This window comes from Cygnus atratus, chromosome 2 (genome assembly GCF_013377495.2).
Source record: "Cygnus atratus isolate AKBS03 ecotype Queensland, Australia chromosome 2, CAtr_DNAZoo_HiC_assembly, whole genome shotgun sequence".
NCBI classification, from domain to species: Eukaryota; Metazoa; Chordata; class Aves; order Anseriformes; family Anatidae; genus Cygnus; species Cygnus atratus.
Window position 1 is genome coordinate 84,835,916 of NC_066363.1, and position 19,012 is coordinate 84,854,927.

The 19,012-nt window shown below is 40.1% G+C and overlaps 1 protein-coding gene, 1 long non-coding RNA gene and 1 other non-coding gene across 4 annotated transcripts in view; 1 reads left to right on the forward strand and 2 right to left on the reverse strand.

Annotated features, from left to right (window-relative positions):
* Positions 1-13,597: 13,597 nt before the first annotated feature.
* On the reverse strand, positions 13,598-18,547 carry LOC118251062 (uncharacterized). Its single transcript, XR_004779643.2, has 2 exons — positions 18,398-18,547; positions 13,598-14,782 (listed from the first exon to the last, which is right to left on the reverse strand). It is a non-coding gene; the product is annotated as an uncharacterized LOC118251062 (long non-coding RNA).
* LOC118251069 (small nucleolar RNA SNORD123) lies at positions 14,872-14,940 on the reverse strand. The gene has a single exon (XR_004779646.1). It is a non-coding gene; the product is annotated as a small nucleolar RNA SNORD123 (small nucleolar RNA).
* The window catches only part of SEMA5A (semaphorin 5A), a 337,359-nt gene continuing 336,888 nt past the window's right edge, over positions 18,542-19,012 (forward strand). The window contains exon 1 of one of the 2 annotated variants that reach the window (XM_035552812.2): positions 18,542-18,833. The gene's annotated coding sequence lies outside the window, so the exon portion shown is untranslated. The remainder of the gene's footprint in view (positions 18,834-19,012) is intronic. The other variant, XM_035552815.2, reaches the window with a different exon arrangement.

Sequence of the window (19,012 nt, forward strand, 5' to 3'; positions counted from 1 at the left end):
GCCTGGCCAGAGCAGAGGAATATATCTGTATTTACTGGGCGATACAAGCTGCTGCAGGTGTACCAAATTCGTGTAGCAGTAGAAAGGAAACTCAAGGTTTCATCTTCACCTTCAAGACATTCTTTCTGGAAGGTTGTCTTAACCTCTGATACTAAGATTGTAGGCAATGGATTCAGTCCTCTGGCACAATTAAACTATCCACAATAAGGAGAAAGCCAGTCTTATACAAGGGTACCTCAGGATCAGTCTATTATTTTGAATCCAATGTGAATCAGGCCATGACAATAACCACTGAATCAGGAAATGTCTATCGTGAAGCAACAGTCGTAGAATCATAGAATATCCTGAATTGGAAGGGACCCACAAGGATCACTGAGTCCCACTCCTGGCTCCACACAGGACCACCCAAAAATCAAACCATAAATCTGAAAGTGTTGTCCAAACATTTGAACTCCGGCAGGCTTGGTGCCGTGACCACTTCCCCAGAAGCCTGTTTCTGTGCCCAACCACCATCTGGTTGAAGAACCATTTCCTAATATCCAGTCTGATCCTCCCCAGTCGCAGCTTTATGCCTTTTCCTCGGGTACCGTCACTAGTCACCAGAGAAGAGATCAGTGCCTGCCTCTCTGTCCCCTCCTTGTGAGGAGGCTGTAGGCTGCCATGAGGTCTCCCCTCAATCTCCTCTCCTCTCAACTGAACAACCCAAATGACGTAAGCCAATCCTCATATGTCTTGCTCTCTAGATCCTTCACCATCTTCATAGTTCTCCTTTGGACACTATCTAATCATTTTATGTCCTTTTTATACTGTGGCACCACAAACTTCACACAGTACTTGAGGTGAGGCCATACTAGCGCAGAGTAGAGTGAGAAAATCTCTTCTCTCAACCAGCTAGCAGTGCTGTGCCTGATGCACTCCAGGATATGGCTGTCCCCTTTGGCTGCCAGGGCACGCTGTTGACTCATATTCAACTTGCTGTCACTCAAAACTCCTAGATCCCTTTCCAGCGGACTGATCTCTAGCTTCTCTTCCCCTAGTCTGTATGTATAGACAGCATTTCCCCATTCGCAGTGCGGAACCTGTCACTTTCTCTTGTTGAACTTCATATTGTTGGTGATTGCCCAGCCCTCTAATTTGTCAAGATCTGTCTGCAAGGCCTCTCCACCCTTGAGGGAGTCAACAGCTTCACCCAATTTAGTGTCGTTAGCAAACTTGCTTAATCTATCTTCAAGTTCTGCGTCCAAGTCATTTGTGAAAACATGAAAGAGAAATGGCCATAAAATGGAGCCCTGGAGAACCCCACTAGTGACTGACCACCAGCCTGATGTAACCCCATTTACTATAACCCTTTGAGACCAACCCATCAGCCAATTGTTCACCCATCATATTACACATTTGTCTAGCCGTATGCTGGACGTTTTGTCCAGAAGGATACTGTGAGAAACATTGAAAAAAGCTTTACTGAAATCCAAAAAGATTGCATCAACTGGCTTCCCTTGGTCAGCTAGGTGGGTAACCTTGTCATAAAAGGAATTTTAGTTTGTTAAACAGGACTTTCCCCTCATGAACCTGTGTTGGCTTTGACCAATGTCTTCATTGTCTTTAAGGTGTTTTTCAATAACTCCTAGAAAATCTTCTCTATATTTTTACCAGGCACTGAAATGAGACTGACAGGCATGTAATTACAACAGTCTTCTTTCTTACCCTTCTTGAAAATTGGAATGACATTTGCCAGCTTCCAGTTGGCTGTCCCAGAATATATATTAATTTGGACTCGAACCTCCCTCCTTGTTAAAGAAGAGGGAGTTCTTCCTTAATGCTCAGACAGTAAAGATTCTAGAAATATGTATTTGTTTAAGTGATGATACTTGAGAATAATCCATGCTGCCTAGCTCCTCAAGAGCTTCTTTTTACTGTCTTTTTTTTTTCCTAATTACTAGTATTTCTTTTTGAGATACAGCATACCTAATGTATATTTGTTATCAGTAAAGGATATCTGTATGCTTCTAGGAAATCCTGACCTTGGAGAAATGATTTTGAAGGTTATATCACTGTATGACCAACTGTAGGGGAATCTGTGTGTATATAGAAATAATTTTTACAGTCTGAGTAAAAAGGCATCAGTAATGGAAGTTATATGAGACTGTGAACAGAAACACTGGACTTCATGGCAAAGATAATGAGTAAGATACAGGGGTAGGATTCATTTAAAACAAAAGCCTGAACTTGCAATACCTGCACACTAGATTCAGGCTACTGCAGTTTCTGCAAAAGAAAGCTTATGGAGAGCATAGAGAACTTGCAGTATTGAAATAAAAAGTCTGAGCAAATGTAACTTGGCTGCTATTCAGCAGCACGGAGTTGTTTATTCATTTCTTGTACAAGACAGGTAAAGGTTGGAAGAAAAGTTATATAAGTAGGCTTTGTCTCTTCAATTTAGAGGTCCGTTCCGAAACCACATATGAGTTAAAATGTTAACCCTAGTTTCAAGCAGTAAGGAATTAGGCAGAGTACAATACAAACAAAGCCTGGCATTTTTAACATAGAAATAGACAATGTCAGAATAACAGAATTGCCTAGAAGGCCTAAGTGACCGAAAACTTAATTGGTAACTTATGAACTAGTTTCTGTACAATACCAGAAAACAGGTGGTCTTTCCAGGAAAAAGAGAGAAACTGACTTCATTAAAAAGGACTTCGCTTTTATTTGCAAAGTGATGGTGTAAAACTCACTGAGGACATGCAGTCCAGGAAACATCTGGTTCTGTCCTTCTGACATATTTTATGTGGTATGCCAACATCACTTATATATAATTATACCAGTTTTAGCAGGACTACTGCCTCTAAATGAGTACAAATATGTTGCAATGTTGGCAGACATTTTTGCTTTTCTAAACTTTCTAAACCACGATGTTTGTGCAAGAACCTAGCTGAGGAATTTATTTGCTGGGTTAGATCAGTTCAGCTTCCATACTTCCAACTATTAATTTTATTATCATTGTTGTTTTTAGAACCCCCAAGCACAAAGCAGGCACTGTGTAACAGAGACACATGTAACAGAGGATGTTGTCCACCATAACAAAGGGCAAAATAACGAAGACAAACCAACATGTGCATGGAGATTATTGGACAATGTCAATTAAATGGGCTAGTGTCTTGCACACTAGCAGAGTAATCATTGTCAGTTTTATTTTTTTATTTTTTTTGGGGGGTGTAGATTTTTAGACACTGCAGAAAAGAGGTGAGCATGAAGGGGATATGGAAGAGGAAAGTTATGTATGTTTACAGGGAGATCGATATAGATTTGACAAAACATTTTTTAACAAATAAACAGATGGGTAATATGTGGACTAATTAAAGCTTGAACCCCATCCCTTGATAAATGAAAAATTATTAATAAAATGAGAATAGCTGTCAGTGTCTTTAAAAATGAATTACTTTTTGTTCTCATTGTTGTTTGATTATTGTGAAGGGAACAGTCAAAAATGCAAAGAACTGCATGAGTTTATTGAAGTGTTGGGCTCTGAAGACAGTCTTGGCAGCAGTGTATAAACAGATATGCCTGTGACAAAAACACCTTTGTCAGGGCCAAGATGCTGCAGTAAGTGAGCTGTAAAATAACTATGACCTTAATGAGAATTTTAACAGCATGAATGGATGAAAAAGGCTCCATTTTAGAGAGGGTTCTGTAGGCATAGCTGAAAGTCTAAATTAAAGCTGGCATCCAGGTTATGGGTGCCTGTGACTGGCAGGATGGTGAGAAACCTTTGAGAATTTGGAGTGAAGGCAGGAAAGAGATGGCTTGAAGGTGAAGACTGAAAGTTTGGTCATAGCTATATTGAACTTGCGATGATAGCTACTCATTCCTGAGGGCATGTCAGCAAGGCATGCTTTGATCTTATGTGATGAAGGTAATGTTTTCAGTAAGGGAGAGGTCTGGAATCAAGTGGTGTCCAGGATCCTTCAGATAAAGCTAATGATGTAATTTGTAGGTGAGATTAGACCAAAAGAGAGTCTGGAAGAGAGGAACACAAACTACTGGAAGTGTAGAAAATCTGACCTCAGGAGAAATGATGACAGAATTAGGATTTTTTATCTGGGGGGGGGGGGGGTATGTATGATTATGATATACATATGATACATACATGTATGTATGATGGGGGGGGGAAGTATGATTATACCTCATTTAAGCATTACATATAGCTGCAAAAAGGAGAAAATTAACTGCTCTTCACTTCAATTAGGACAAGAAGATGTCAGCTGCTGTTGTTACAGGGGCTATTTAGATAAATGTGAGGAAAAACCTGCAATAATAAGAGTACTGATGCATGAAGGCTGTGGTGCCCCCTCCGCTGGATTTTTTAGGAACAGATACGCATCTGCCATGAAAAGCACAAGGTATAGCCCACCTTGCCTAGGGCCGTAAGGATGGTTCTAATGACTTCTTGCAGTCTCTCCACCAGAGAAAATGTAAGTTTTAGTAAGCTTTCTTGAATAATGATTTTATGAGTATTAATGAATTTATGAGTATTAATGAGGTTGTGTTTTTTTTCTGTATATTTTGTGCTGTAAATATCAGTGTTATTATAACTAGATTACTAATAACTTTTAGTTGTATTTTGGTTAGATGATTAAGATATCAGTCAGGTTCACTGTAAATGCTTAGTTCCATGTACATGGTATATGTTCCCTCCTGCCTATAAGAACATTTTGAGCGTACCATACGCTGTATGTTCTTTTGTTTCAGGATAATGAATAAACTTTTCATATGAAAGTTTGATGCCTTCCTCTTAAACAGGATTATTTAACTTATTCAATGCTTTATTGTATTAAAATTGATAGGGTATTTGATAGATAATATACAAAGATTTAATGCCCTATTTCAAAGAGAGGAAATAAAAATTCTTTTGTATAGTATTGCAGAACTATGACCTGGTTATGCTTTTGTATTTTCTGTGGTAGTGATAATTATGCAGAAAATGATAGTGATAGTTATGCATAGTGGTTAAAATGTTAGTGATAATTACGTATTAGCCTAAAATGGCAGTGTTAATAGCCTTTTAAGGGAAGAGTGATATGTAAATTGGTGGAGCCTTTCCAGTAGGAAGAATAATCTTGGTCAGCTAAAACTTTTCTACAGGGACCAGGTAGAATTAAAGTGATAAAGGGAAACAGCTTGTCTTAAAAGTCCAGCCCTGTCCGGTGGCTGCTTGTTAAGTACTGTGTTCCCTCTGTTCTGTCTCTCAAGTGCTACCTGTTGATTTATTTATTTTTCTTAAATCTCTGAATGAAGAGAAAGGAAATGCAGACAGCTATAATCCCATAATGTTCTGGAAGCAATGAGCCAGTCACACTTTCCCGCTCAACATTAATTAAATCACTGAAAACAGGAATTATCTGAAGAGAATCGGGTACCTTGAAATTATATTGATACTTTTTTTTTTCCTCTTTTCAACAACATCCTGTTTTCTTCTCATTACAGCTTGTTTCTTTTTTTGGTCATAAAGATTTCTTCCTTTTTTTTTTTTTGTTTGTTTTTAATGTATTCAGAAGCCAGAGACATTACGTCAAGAATTTAACTAAGCTTTTCTACAAATGTGTTATTTAATCATACTTTTATTTTTTCCATCATAAACCCACTTGTTAGGTTTCCTCATTTATCTGAGATAGTAGTTAGTTTTTTTTTTTTTTTGAAATTGCATATTTATATAAATGCAACTTACTATTTTATTGGTTGAAATGACAAAAAAGAAGAATGGGGAAATACCGTCCAATACATATCCTGGGAGATTTGTGTTTGAAATTTGAATCTCCTTAGTACATGTTGACCAAAAGAATTAAATCATCTGTTCCTTGTATGTTTTAAACTTGTGGCCAGTCAAAACTGTAACTGTAAGTTGAAATGAGTTGCACTGATGCAAGCTGTGAACTAGTCTGGTGTTCTGGATTCGCAATTGATGGTTTTCATTGGCACGACTATGGCATTGTACTTCAGTTCCTAAGTAACCACAGTGGAGCTCTAGAAATAACCAGGCTCACTGTCTGACCATTGTTTAAAGTACTTGAATGCCAGTTGTAATTTTGGCTTTTTTTTTTTTTTTGTCACTACATCAACCTCAAAAAATTCTTGTCAGTATTCATCACTGAATCTTAAAGTTGCAGCTCAAAATGATCATTTTGATCTGAATTGGTAATAATCTCTTAGACCGTTATGCTGTTCTTCGAGGAAAGAAAACAAGCAGTAGAAAATTGTTAAGAAATCCCAAACTCTCTGTGTTAAAGTAGTAATCCTGACTTTTTTTTTTTCCCAACTTAGTCAAAAATCACAATAGAATAGGAACAACATTTTATCGCATTTTGCTCAGGTGTTTGTAAGATGAATGTTAGCATTTTTGTTTAATACAATCCAAGGAAAATTCATCTGTCATTCTTCACGTACTGCAAGAGGCAATTGGGCAAACACTGATGATACTGAGTTATTGTGGATGGCAAAGATAAAGAACAACTACAAATTCTGTGAAAAGACATCAGAATATAACATGAATGGATGTTAAGAAGGGGCATGAAATTCCACTTATGTTAGTGTAATGGGATGCACACAGAAGGAAACAACCTTAATTTTGCACAGGCAGTGGTAGATTCTAAACTTCCTGTTGTCATTCAGGAACAAAATACTGGAGCTGCAAGAGGCAGTTCTGAGAAAATATCAGTGGTGTTCAAAAATAGAACTTAATGTTAGGAATTAATAGAAAAGAAATCCATAGCATGCCTGAGCCTAAAATGATGTTTGCAGTTTTTTGGCTGGAAAGAGGAGGCTGAGAAGACAGAAAATTGAGATTCAAAGAATCATATGAAGTCTGGAGAAGGCACATAGGGAATGACTATTTATTCTGTCCTATCATACAAGGACAGGAAAAAGAATAGAATAGAATATTTCATTTGGAAAGGACCTTCAAAGATCATCTAGTCCAACTGCCTGACCACTTCAGGGCTAACTGAAAGTTAAAGTATGTTATTGAGGGCATTGTCCAAATACCCCTTGAACACTGACAGGCATAGGGCATCAACCACCTTACCAGGAAGTCTGTGCCAGTGTTTGACCACTCTCACGGTAAAGACATTTTCCTCATGTCCAGCCTGCACCTCCCCCAGCACTGTTTTGTGCTGTTCCCACCTGTTGTGTCATTGGTGACAAGGGAGCAGAGCCCAGTGCCTCCCTCTGCTCTTCCCCTCCTCAGGGAGTTGCAGAGAGCCTTGAGGTCACCTCTCAGCCTCCTCTTCTCCAGACAAAATAACCCATGTGTCCTCAGCCTCTCCTCACAGGGCATGCCTTCCAGCCCTTTCACCAGCTTTGTTGCCCTCCTATGGACACTTGCAAGTTATCTTAATATTCTTTTTGTACTGTGAAGCCTAGAACTGCATGCAGTATTCAAGGTGAGTCTGCACCAACGTTAAAGATAGTGGGAGAACCACCTTTTTTAACCAGATGGCTATGCTTTGTTTAATGCGCCCCAAACTGCAGTTTGCCCTCTTGGCTGCCAGTGCACACAGCTGGCTCATGTGCCTGCTGTCACCAGCACCCCCAGGACCCTTTCTGCTGAGCTGCTCCCCAGCCATTCATCTCCCAGTCTGTACCTGTGTCTGGCAGTACTCATCCCAGGTGCAGAACCCATCATGTTCCTTTGTTGAACTTTATGTTGATGATGATTGCTAAGTGCTTCAGTCTAGATCCCTATCTAGATCTCTATCTAGATCCCTGTGGAGGGCCTCTCATCCCTCCAGGGAATCCACAGCACATCCCAGGTTAGTGTCATCACCAATAGGTCTGTAGTTTCCTGGGTCTTTTCTTGTGCCCTTTTTGTAAATGGGTATAACATTGGCTAGCTTCCAGTCAGCTGAGACCTTCCCAGACTCCTATAACCTTTGCTTGTTGAGGGGGGATCCAGCTGTAAAGTCTGCTAATTTTTTCAGCCCTTTGGGGTGAATCCCATCTGGCCCTATGGACTAATGAACGTTGAGCTGATACAGCCATTCCCTTCCAACTCTGGTGACCACAGATGGAAAGTCACTGTTTCTCCAGTCATGGTCTTCCAAGTCTGAGGTCCAGGCAGATCTGTCATTACTATTAAATACTGAGGGGAAAGAAAAAAATGTTGTTAAATGCCTCTGCTTTTTCATCATCCATACTTGTTTGGTGACTGTTCACTTCAAGTGCTAGTCCAATATTTTTCTTTGACCTCCTCTTTCTCTTGATGTACTTGAACAACCCTTTTTTGTTCTCTGACACCATAGTGGCCAGTGTCAACTCGAGTTGCATTTTGGCTTTTCTCATCTTCTCCCTGTGGATGCAAACTGCAGATCTGTATTCCCTGTGAAGCCAGATCTTGCTTCCAGAGCTCATATATTTTCTTTTTCTGCCCTAGTTTTGGGCAGAGCTCCCTGTTCAGACAGAAGAGTCTTCTGCCATACTTGCTTGACTTGCAGCACAGTGGGATTGCCTACTCTTGGGCTTTTAAAAGGTGGTTCTTGGAAAGCAACCAGCTTTCATGGCCCCCTGAAACCTCTAGAGCAGATTGCCAGGGGACACTGCTGACAAGCTCATTATGTCCAAGGCAAAAACTTTGTTGACCTTTTTTCTCCTTACACAAGAAATTTTGTACTCAACTGATTCGTGATCACTGTCACCAAGACAGCCACCTGTTGTCATGTCACTTCTCCCAAAATGCCTTCCTTATTCTCAAAGAGCAGGTCCAGCAGGGCTCCTTTCCTTGTTGGCTCATTCACTGCATGTGACAGGAAATTATCTTCAACATGCTTCAGGAATTTCCCAGCCTTGTTGCAGCAGTATGATATTCCCAGTTTATGTCTGGGAAGCTGAAGTCTCCCATATGGACATGGGCAAGCAATCCCGAGATTTCCCCCAACTACCCATAGAATAGCTAATCTGTGCCATCATCCTGGGTGGACAGTCAGTAGCTGACACCCATGACAACATCTGCTTTGCTATCCATCCCCTTAATCCCCACCCAGAATAGATTAAGGAAATGGAAGCCTACGAAGGGCTGGATGTCCATAAGTCATAAAGCACTGGAGGCTAGCTGTATGTTTGAGTTTTTTTAAACTTTTCCTTAAGCATTGAAATTGGAGAACATCGGAGACAGAATACTTGGGCTAGATGGACTATTGCCCTATCCTCTCTCTTACACTAGAGATTCTGAGTGCTCTAAGTGAGGGTCTATCTGAATAATTTTTGGGGAAAGGATGGGTGGATTTCGGGCATGGTTCTGAGGAGACATTTATTACTTTGTTGATACAATGAAGAGTGCCAACTTTTTGCCTTTTTGCTTTCTCTTTACCCTTTCCTTTTTTGTACCTCGATGTTTTTCTTCATCTGCTTGCTTTTAATCTCTGCTTCTCTTTCATTTATTTTTCCTTTGTACCAAGTAGTGCTTGGGCCCTAAACACAAAACAGAAGTGAGCACCCACACCAGTGTATACTCTGCTAAGAGTTTCTGGTTTTCCTTCTTTGCTCTTGGTTTTCAACTGTGGAGCTGAGCTGAGCTTGGTCTAGAGTCCTCAGTCTTCCAGCTATAAAGCACGATCAGGAGATGCCATAGGGGGAGCTTTGTAAAGAGTTACGATTCTCTTTTAATATTGGCCTTTGTTACTACTGCTTCGTAGAACTTGCAGACCATTGTACACTTGTTCACCCAGTGTTTAGAGAAAAGTGGTTTTGGAGCAATGGCACAGTCAGAGCTCCTGGTCCAGCATTAGTGGCTGACGTCTCAGAGGGGTCCCATGGGCATCAGACTTGTTTGCACTGTGACTGTAGTACTTCTGCTATGCTTTCAGTGTTATGCTGGCAGTAATAAATGTTTGGAGGAATAAAATTTTTCCTGTTTTGATCCAGGCAATCATGGATTTTTCCAAGATGGAGCTTTTCTAATAAGGTCACCTTGAATTGAACTAACACAAACAAATAGGGCATTGATTAATTTTTAGAAGTGGTGGACTGCTTCCCTTTGAGTGGGTGGAATTAAAGTTGGCCTATGGAAAGCTTCATTGCAAATCCTGTGTTTAGTACTTGTTATGCTCTCATATATATATGTATATATATATATATATATGTATAGCACAACATTTCCCCCCTTCTTTATTCTGTAATAATCCAAAGGACTTTGGTAAAAGACATGGAATGTTTCTGAAATGAGATGGAAGACATTAATTTGGCTTCCACTCCTTGGTCTTGGCAATGAAAAAGTAATTCATTGGCAAGTTAAAATATTCCCTTTTAGTTCCCAATGACCTAAACTGGTTTAAGCCCACAAACCATCAGTCTTTCTTCATTTTCCCTTCCTTTCTTGAGGCCATTGGTATTGATTTTATAACAAGCAGGGCCTGGTATCATCAAACCCAGCTGCACACATGCTGAGTGATTGCTGTGACATAACAAATTACATTTTCCACAGGATTTAGTCAAATGTGTTTTTGTTTATAATCTTACTGCCAAAAAAAAACAACCAAAAAAAAACAATTAGTAGGACTTGTAGGACTTGTTTATTCCTTCAGCACTTCCTTCAGTTACAGGGAAGAGAGTTATAAGACAGAGGAGAAAATAAGTACCAAGAAAAGACATGTTTGTCAGGTAGCTAATTTCCGAGAAACCAAATGTCCCCTAAGGACCTTTTAGCTCGATATAGTTAAACACTGCATTCCTAGATCCTGATGGTGGTGTAGGACTCTCAGATCTCTGTATCTCTCCTTAGTATCTAAACACCTATGGCTTCTTCTTATCACATTTGAAGAGTTTAACAACGTTCCCAGGTAATCACAGCATGCAACTTTCAATCAGACAGTAGGACTGTTATCAATTATATATTATATATGTAACAGTAACACCCAGTGGTAGATCCAAGCCAAACCAGAGTCCTGTTGTGCTAAGAACAATGTGAGTGAATGCGCACAGAGACATCAACTCTTCTGTTGTTTTCCAGGGCATGGTATTTATAGATGATGATGCAGTGTCAGCAGCAACCAGTATTGTGGTGCTCTTAAACAGATAAAAAACAAACTGTACTATTGGTGTAGCACAGTTATCAAACATAGAATATAGGTTATTTATCTGTGTTTTTGACTAAGTGATCTGAATACTAGAACTGAAAGGAAAGACATCATTTAAAATGAGAAAAGTATAGTTTGCTTTCCTGTTGTCAGCTAAGAAATCCAAAGAGTATTTTGCTACCCTTTAAGTCTTTCCTTGCTGATTTCTTTAGTCATATTGCTATACGTAATATGCATTTGAATTTTGTTTTGTCAGTTTATTCATAAAGAATTCCAAGCAGAATATAATTGCTTCAGTCTTAGATGGTACTTTTTCACACTGTGTCACTTTTAAGACTTGCAATGTACTTCAAGATGTCACTGAATATAGTGGGAACTTTGAGCTCTATTTATTTACAGTACCTACAATGTTCCTCTAATTGCAAATCCTATTGGTGTGCAAGAAAATGTAGGCGCTTTGATTCCTTAAAAGGCTTTTGGTCATATCAACCTAGAAATGATACAACCTGTTCTCAGTCCCAGTGAAGTCAGAACAATCTTTGCCAAGTATTTGCTCTTGACCAAAACTTCAAAAATGTTTATAGATGCTCTTGTTGCATCTAGCAGGGAAGAAAAATTCTGTTGAGTTAGCCATGTGAAGGCTCTTCCTGGTACTGTGCTGTAAAGAATGTCCAGACATTCCCCATCCCAGCTCCATGCCTGCTGACCCTGGGAACATCAGCCGTTAAACGTTGAATAGAAGTATTTGGAAACTATGTTAGTCTTGTAATTTCCTCAGATGTTGAGAAATAAAATTATATAAACAGCCGTATTGTATCAGTTCAAATTTCTTTTGGTCACAGCAGCAGATTGAAAGCAAATGGTCACAAAAAACTTTTCCAAATTATGTGCATTTTGCCTCAAACTGTAGCACATCTCTTCCCTCTTTAACAACAACAACAACAACAAAAAACACACCACCACCACCAAAAACAAAAAAATCCTAACAGTTTGAGTAGTTTAGAAAACCAATAGTTAATACGCTAGACCAAACCTGAGTTACTACTCTGAACTTCCTGAACCAGCAAAAAGGTGACAAAACTTACCAGCTGTATTTTGGAACTGCTCTCTGCTTAGTTCCTCTAAGTGAGGTTGCTTACTGAGACCACTTCTCTTTAAAAAGATTGACTACATGTGGCTATCCTATACAAAAATCTCGGCCTTGTTGTCCCTGCCTTTTACAGTGGTGCCTCACAAATCAGAAGAAGGGAAATCAGGGAGAACACAGATGATGATAGAACATATTTATTTGCTGGTCTTTCATTATACTTTGGGCATACATATTTGCTTTGTTGCTGTAGTTTCAGAAAAATAATATATCTAAGAAAAAAAAGGTGTAGGGCACATATTTCTGAGTGTATGGAAAGCAGGAGTTTCTGAGGGTTTCACTATTCAGACATAAGACAGTTTAGGGAATGCAGGCTTCAGTAGATCTTCTCACCGAGCTGCTTGCTTCCACATACAGCAGTTACAATGTTGCATTTGCTTCTGTGTCATGGAGAAATTGGTTCATAAAACCCTTCCCAAACGTGATGCTAATGAATAGATTTATTTATTTTTTTTGCTAGATGATTGATCATGCCACAAACAGAAGCTGCCAATCACCTACAATGTCCAGTGCCTGCTTGCTTTGGGCTGCAGTTGGATGAAAATTCTATTTTTTGACTCGTTTTTTTTTGTTGAGATCATGCAAGTTTCCCCCCCCACACTTGTTGACTGAGTCCTGTTTTTAACACTCTCTTTTTGGTAACAGAAGGAATTGTTTATCAGAATAAAGACAACAGCACTAGCCATGTAGTTCTTATGTATTTTTGGTTTGCCTCACTCTTGTCTTTTTAATTAGATTGTCTGTCCACAGCTGCCAAAACCAATTGAAATCTGTCACTTTAATGCAAATTAATGGTTTTGTTATGCTACAACTAATTTAAAAATTTCAGCCTTTGAAGTCTTTGTGAACATATGGCTGATGAAGAAAGCAACAGTGACCAGCCTTATTTTGATATGTAGGTTGGTGCACACACTTACCCCTTCAAAGGCCCCCACTTTCTGCTCTGAATAGAGGAAGTCCATTAGAGATGAGGTACTTCAAGGTGCGTACACATTATAGTCTCGGTCTCCTTTTTGTGTCTTCTGGTAGTATTTAAAGCACAGTGATGGACTTACAAGGTTAACTTAATTTCAGTTTCTTTAATCTAACACGGTCTGTTATATGAACTCCAAATCTCCTTATGTAGAAAAAATAAAACCTCGGTAATCTCAGTGGAGCTGGGATAACTGGAAAAAAAACCCACAATGGTTCTTGCTCTTTGACAGTATGGCTGAACATCTCTCCTCCTGCTAAGTCTTTCAGAAGGAGGCTTGTTTTCTGAAACTTTGGGTTTGGAGAATCAAATTCTGAGTTCCTGGGGCTGACTCAGGCTTGGTGTTCTGTGCTTTGGAGCAGTCTCCTTCACCTATTCATTTGTCCAGCCAAAACTACAAATAATTAACCCACAGTATTTTCAATGGAGCAGTTTTTATTAACCAAAATACAAAGAAAATCAATTAAAACATTTTGAATACAATGTATCTGATTTAAATAATGTTGATAATTACAACTGTTTCAGGCTATGGAAAGCAATATTAAGTGAATTTAATAATTCAACTCATACCCAACATCTGATGTTAGCAGAATGCTAAGGGCAAGAAGTTAAACACTCAAGTGTTAGGTAGCACTAGAATTAGGATCACCCAGTGCACCCAGTTTATTTTTATTTATTTATTTATTTTTTCCTTACAGGCAACTGAACACAGTGTAGGAGCAAGAGTGGAAAATATCACTAGGATTGGACCTGTAACCTCCATTGCTGCTGTCCCGTTCCACACAGTGCTCCTAATTGCCTGCCGCTCACTGCTTGTTTGGTGTGCTTTCATGGGTGATATCAGATTTAGGGCTATTAATGCTTCATCAGAGTGCCACAGAAATACTGCTTGAGAATGAGGGCTACACAGCTGGTTAAGATCTCTTCTAAAATTTGTGATGTTCTAATTCTGTGAAGGCAGAAGTTATGCCAAGTATTGTCTCTACCCACACTGCCCCTAAATGACCAGCACAAAAGCCTGAAGTCTAATTAAGCTCTATATTATGTGCTTTCAACATCTGTCAGTGATAAGTTCATATGTATGTACCCCTTGTCCAAATCCCACTCGTACTGCTGGTGACATAGAAACACAGGGTTCCACTATTAATGATCATGGACCTGCAGACAAGAGGAACCAACTAATGGATTGCTAAATTCACACCCTAGCTTGATGTAAGGAGGTGTCTCGGGTTTAACAACTAAAAAATTAAGGTGAAATTAAATTAACCTATATAAGAAATCTGTGCAAGGCTGAAGACAACAGAATGTATTATCATCCAAAGGAGAGGTAAAGACATACTGATATCTTTATAATGTATTAAATAAAAAATTCCCGAATCTAGATTCAAATGTAATTGATTCTATGTAGCTTTGTAACTTTTCATAAATTCAGTCCAAATTCTGGCCTATTTAAGAGACCAGAGTTATAAATATTTCCTATTATTTCTATTCCTTGCATTTCTTGATTTATCCAAGGCGTTCTTCATTTTCACCTTCGCAGGTAAGGACCTCCTCACCTTCATTCTTGCTCTTCATTTTGAAGACATCAGTTCAGAGAAGTGGCTGAAAGACAGAAAAACACAGACACAAAAAATTGTTTGACTGCAGGTATTCATTGTAAAATATTCCTCTTTTCCTAGAGATGATATGAAGGTGAATCAGGAAATGGATGGCATTTTCAGGTCACATGAGTCAGTACCTCAGAATTCATCATTTTCACCAAATATCCGACTGCTTTTAAGGACTTGAAGTTAGACGGCCCTTATTTAATGCTGATATAACAACTCCTTTAACTGCCTTATCTGTCAGAGACTTTAATGAAAAGAAAGAAGCAATTACCAAAAATGAGCTCATAGAACACATTTATAAATGCAAGTGCACATTTGTTTGTTTTATAGTTGCGTTGAAAATATCACCTTAAGCATTTGTTATAAAGAGCCTTAATCATACAAATACCATGAGAAATACTGCTTTATTCTCTCTTTTGATCACAAACAGTAAATAAAAACTCATCAGAAGCACACCTAGCTCTCAAAAGTCAAGTAATTTAGAATCTCATCTCACTGTTCCTAACTCAGAGATATTACAGCTGCTAGACAGCGTAACCTTTAGATACAGCACATAATGTGAGACAATCATCTGACAAAAACAGGAGAGAGTTTGCAACTCTGACATTTATTTCCCTGTGATTTAAAGCAAGTATTGCTACAGTGTCTTTTGCTAAGACAAATAAAATTTTTGCTCAGTCTGAACTTGTCTAATGTCTGGTCTGCTACTGGGAACATGCTACTAGGGATACATGGCTATAGCCTTGCCTGTCCTGCTTTTTAACAACATACTTCCCTGCTGGAACTGCGTGAGGATAGCAAATTTCCATTCGCTGGGTCACCTACTTTCCTGGGGTGGAAAAGATGTTCGCGGTTTTACACATAACAACAGCAGAAGCCCCTGACATTTAAATGCAGCAGAGTCGCGGTGATCCAGCCGTGGAGGCTGACTTTGCCAAACGCAGGTGGGAATGCAGAGGGCTCACACCGTGGAAATGCAGCTGGCCAAATGCTTTACTGTATCTCAGTGGGAAAGAAGGAAGAGACAGCAGTGTTGACCTGATGAACAGGTCTCTCAGCAAGGCTGCATAAGCGAGGTGGACTCAAGATACAGGACTGAACAGATGCTGGGTTCTTTAGAACTGGTTCGGGAGAGGGTTCACATGTGCCGTGCTCCTGCTGGTCTGCTCGGGGGAGTTTGCAGTTATCAGGAGAGTTTCTTCTGAGTAGCAGATGATGTGATTGAAAAAAACAAAACAAACAACAACTGGTGTTTCTAACGGAGTGAAAAAAAATAATGCTGCAATGGCAATAAAGCCTTTGAACTCTGGTGTTGTGAAGCAAGCTGGGATTTTCACCATGATTGAAGCATAGAGCACAGCTCAAGGCTTAGTTTGAAGCTAACTCCTCCTTCCCTCTTTTTTTTTTTTTCCTTTTAACCTAACTTAAACTTTGTGCTTACAGTGCCTGACCGTGTTTTCCTAAATGATGAAAGACAGCCCTACTATTCAAGGTGCTCTTGATGAGTAGTGTGGAGACAGGACTTCCTTTACACTGTGGCTTTCCTACCTGAACAGATGGAAATCCACCCCCTTTGCTGCTTTCTAACGCTCCTTATATCCTGGCACCACAGGGAGGAGCTGAAACCTGGCTTCCCACCAAGCTGGACGAAAGCCTGAAGGTGCTGTGCAGCCTCTCCTCTTCCAACTGCACTGTCTGACTTCACCCTGTAACATCTGAGGCTCTCTTTTCTTGTGAGCAAGGATCAAGAATTAGTGTCAGCAAGAAATATAATGGCAGGAAAATAGAGGGCAGAGGAGGAGGAGGTCCATACTGGAAGGAGGGCTGGATGGAACTGGGTCTTGGTCCTGTGAAGGTTTTTTTCTTCCTTAGATCATACAGCAGCTGCTTCTTTCTTCCCTGTCCTCAGCATAAGACATCTGGATTACAATAGGGTATCGTTTCTTATTTTGGGTGTAGTAGCACATAGAGGCTTAGCCTGGGACTGAGGCACCATGGTGCAAGGTACCTGTACAGACACCATCCAAAGAACTAGCTCCTGACTGCATGGGTTTATTATAATTATAGTATGTCTGGGGATTGTTTTGCCTAAAATTGCTTGTCCTGCTCTCTCAACTCATCTGATTTAACTCTGCACTTAGACATAGAGTTTAAATTATGTTACATTTGGTAGCTTTAGTTCAAATATGGTTGATCTCGTGACCAGTTTCGTACATCTTAGATCTTTGACAATGAGCTTCTCAAAGTAAAATCAAGTGGCATATCATTAATCATTGACTTCACCGTTGCTCTTGCCCGAGATCGGTGGTTAGTTATAAAGCACATGACTTAAAACCTCTGGAGCTGATATAAAGTATGATTTCAATGTAATTTTTCTTTGGTCAAACTGTATATCATTAACCAGGTATCATATTATAGCTATAAAAGTCTCCTATTTATTTATTTATTTATTGTTTTAACATGCGTACCCATTCTTTCATAGCCAAACTGCAGAGGGATTTTTAGGGGCTAAAGTGTGCAAGTATGCATCACTCCAGAATGCTATTTATTTATTTATTTATTTCTGGCAGTGGGTTTTGCCTACACTGTCCCTAGCTTTCATTGTTGAAGTACTGATATATATATATCAGTATATATGTATATACTGATATATATAATATATATATAATATAATATGATATTATATATATTTCTTTCAGCAGTTGGAAGAACAAACGTATCTCCTATTTAAAAAGAAAAAGTCTAAAGCTATTGTAATAGATGAAGACATAGACAAAACATGAGACTTTCTTATGTGGACAGATCTTAAAAAACACAGCAAACAAGTTAATGGGGTATGTATATGAATCATCCTATATCTGCAGTTACTTTGATAGCACTTTTCAGTTGTTTAATGGATTCTTAGAAATATTTTCTAGAGATGAGGAAATTTCACAGGAAAGTGATGCTGCATAAATATGCATTACATTGCTGTCTTACAGAACAGTATCGTTATAACTAAGGAAACATCCTTGACTCTCAGGGTTATATGACTGTGATGGAAAAAAATTTTGGCCTTTGGTATTTTTTGTGCCTTTTTTTCTTTCATACCAAGAAACAATCAGTAAGGATGTTCCAAATTCCTGAGCTTCATTTTTAATGGTAATTACAAACTTTCATTAACATTTCTCCTTGAAAAAGTTTCTTCTATCATGTAGCCAAAGTTGCATTCTCTCCTGAGCTGGATGTTTCAAGCTCTTTGGCTTTGCAACATTTTGGCGCGCAGATAAGTTTTGACTCTAGCTGTTTTAATTAAGTATATTTTCATGGGATTACTCTAGCATGGATCAATTCCACCTTTTTGTTTGTTTTAATAAACTCTCACTGCTTTTAGCCGTCTAAATGGAGGTCTCGCTGCAAACAGCACAAGCCAGTTTGTGCTGCGGTTCGTAGCAGAAACATGCAAATGCTGCCATGAGAGAGAGGAGGAAATAAAAAAAAGCAAAAAAAAAAAAAAAAAAAGCTTTGATGGCATTCATTAAAACATACGGACGAACGAAAACAACCCTGAGCTTTAATACAGATGTGCGGGCTGCACCGAAAGGCACGCAGCGGGAGCTCAGCCACGTACCTGGGGAAGATGCCTCGGTGCCACGTCTCCCCGGCCCGTCCACGCCGCCGGCCCTCTCCGGCACCCTGTGGGGCTGACACGTCGCTCCGCGCTCCAGGGGAAGGGGCGGAGAAACCATCTAATTCTTCCCAAAAATGCCCCGGAGGGGCCGGGGCTCCCGGCGCCCACGGGCTCCGCGACCCCCAGGGTCCGGGGCAGAGCTGGGGGGTCCCGCACCCCTGGCTCCCCTTCACTTCTCCCTGCAGCGCTTCCCCCGGAGCCCCTTGGGGCTGGGAGCCCCCCTAGGAGCCCAGCACCCCCGGAGCTGCCCCTGTCGGGGCGAGGCAAATCCCTGCCTTCCCCTCACCGCCAGCGTTTGCTGCGCTTTGCTCTGGGGCGCCCCTGCTCTCAGACCCGATCGCAGGGAGCAGCCTCGGGGCATGCTTTTTGAGCTGCGGTAAGTGCAAGGGAAAAAAAATAAAAATAAAAACAAAAACGCAGAAACCAAACCCCCAAGCGCAAACATTTCGCTCAACCGGTTGCAACTTCTCGGCTGGCCGGGAGGGGGGAGCAGGGGGAGCGAGGGGGGGGAACAGTGCGGGGGCTCCGTGCCCGGGGCAAGGCGGGGAGCGGGAG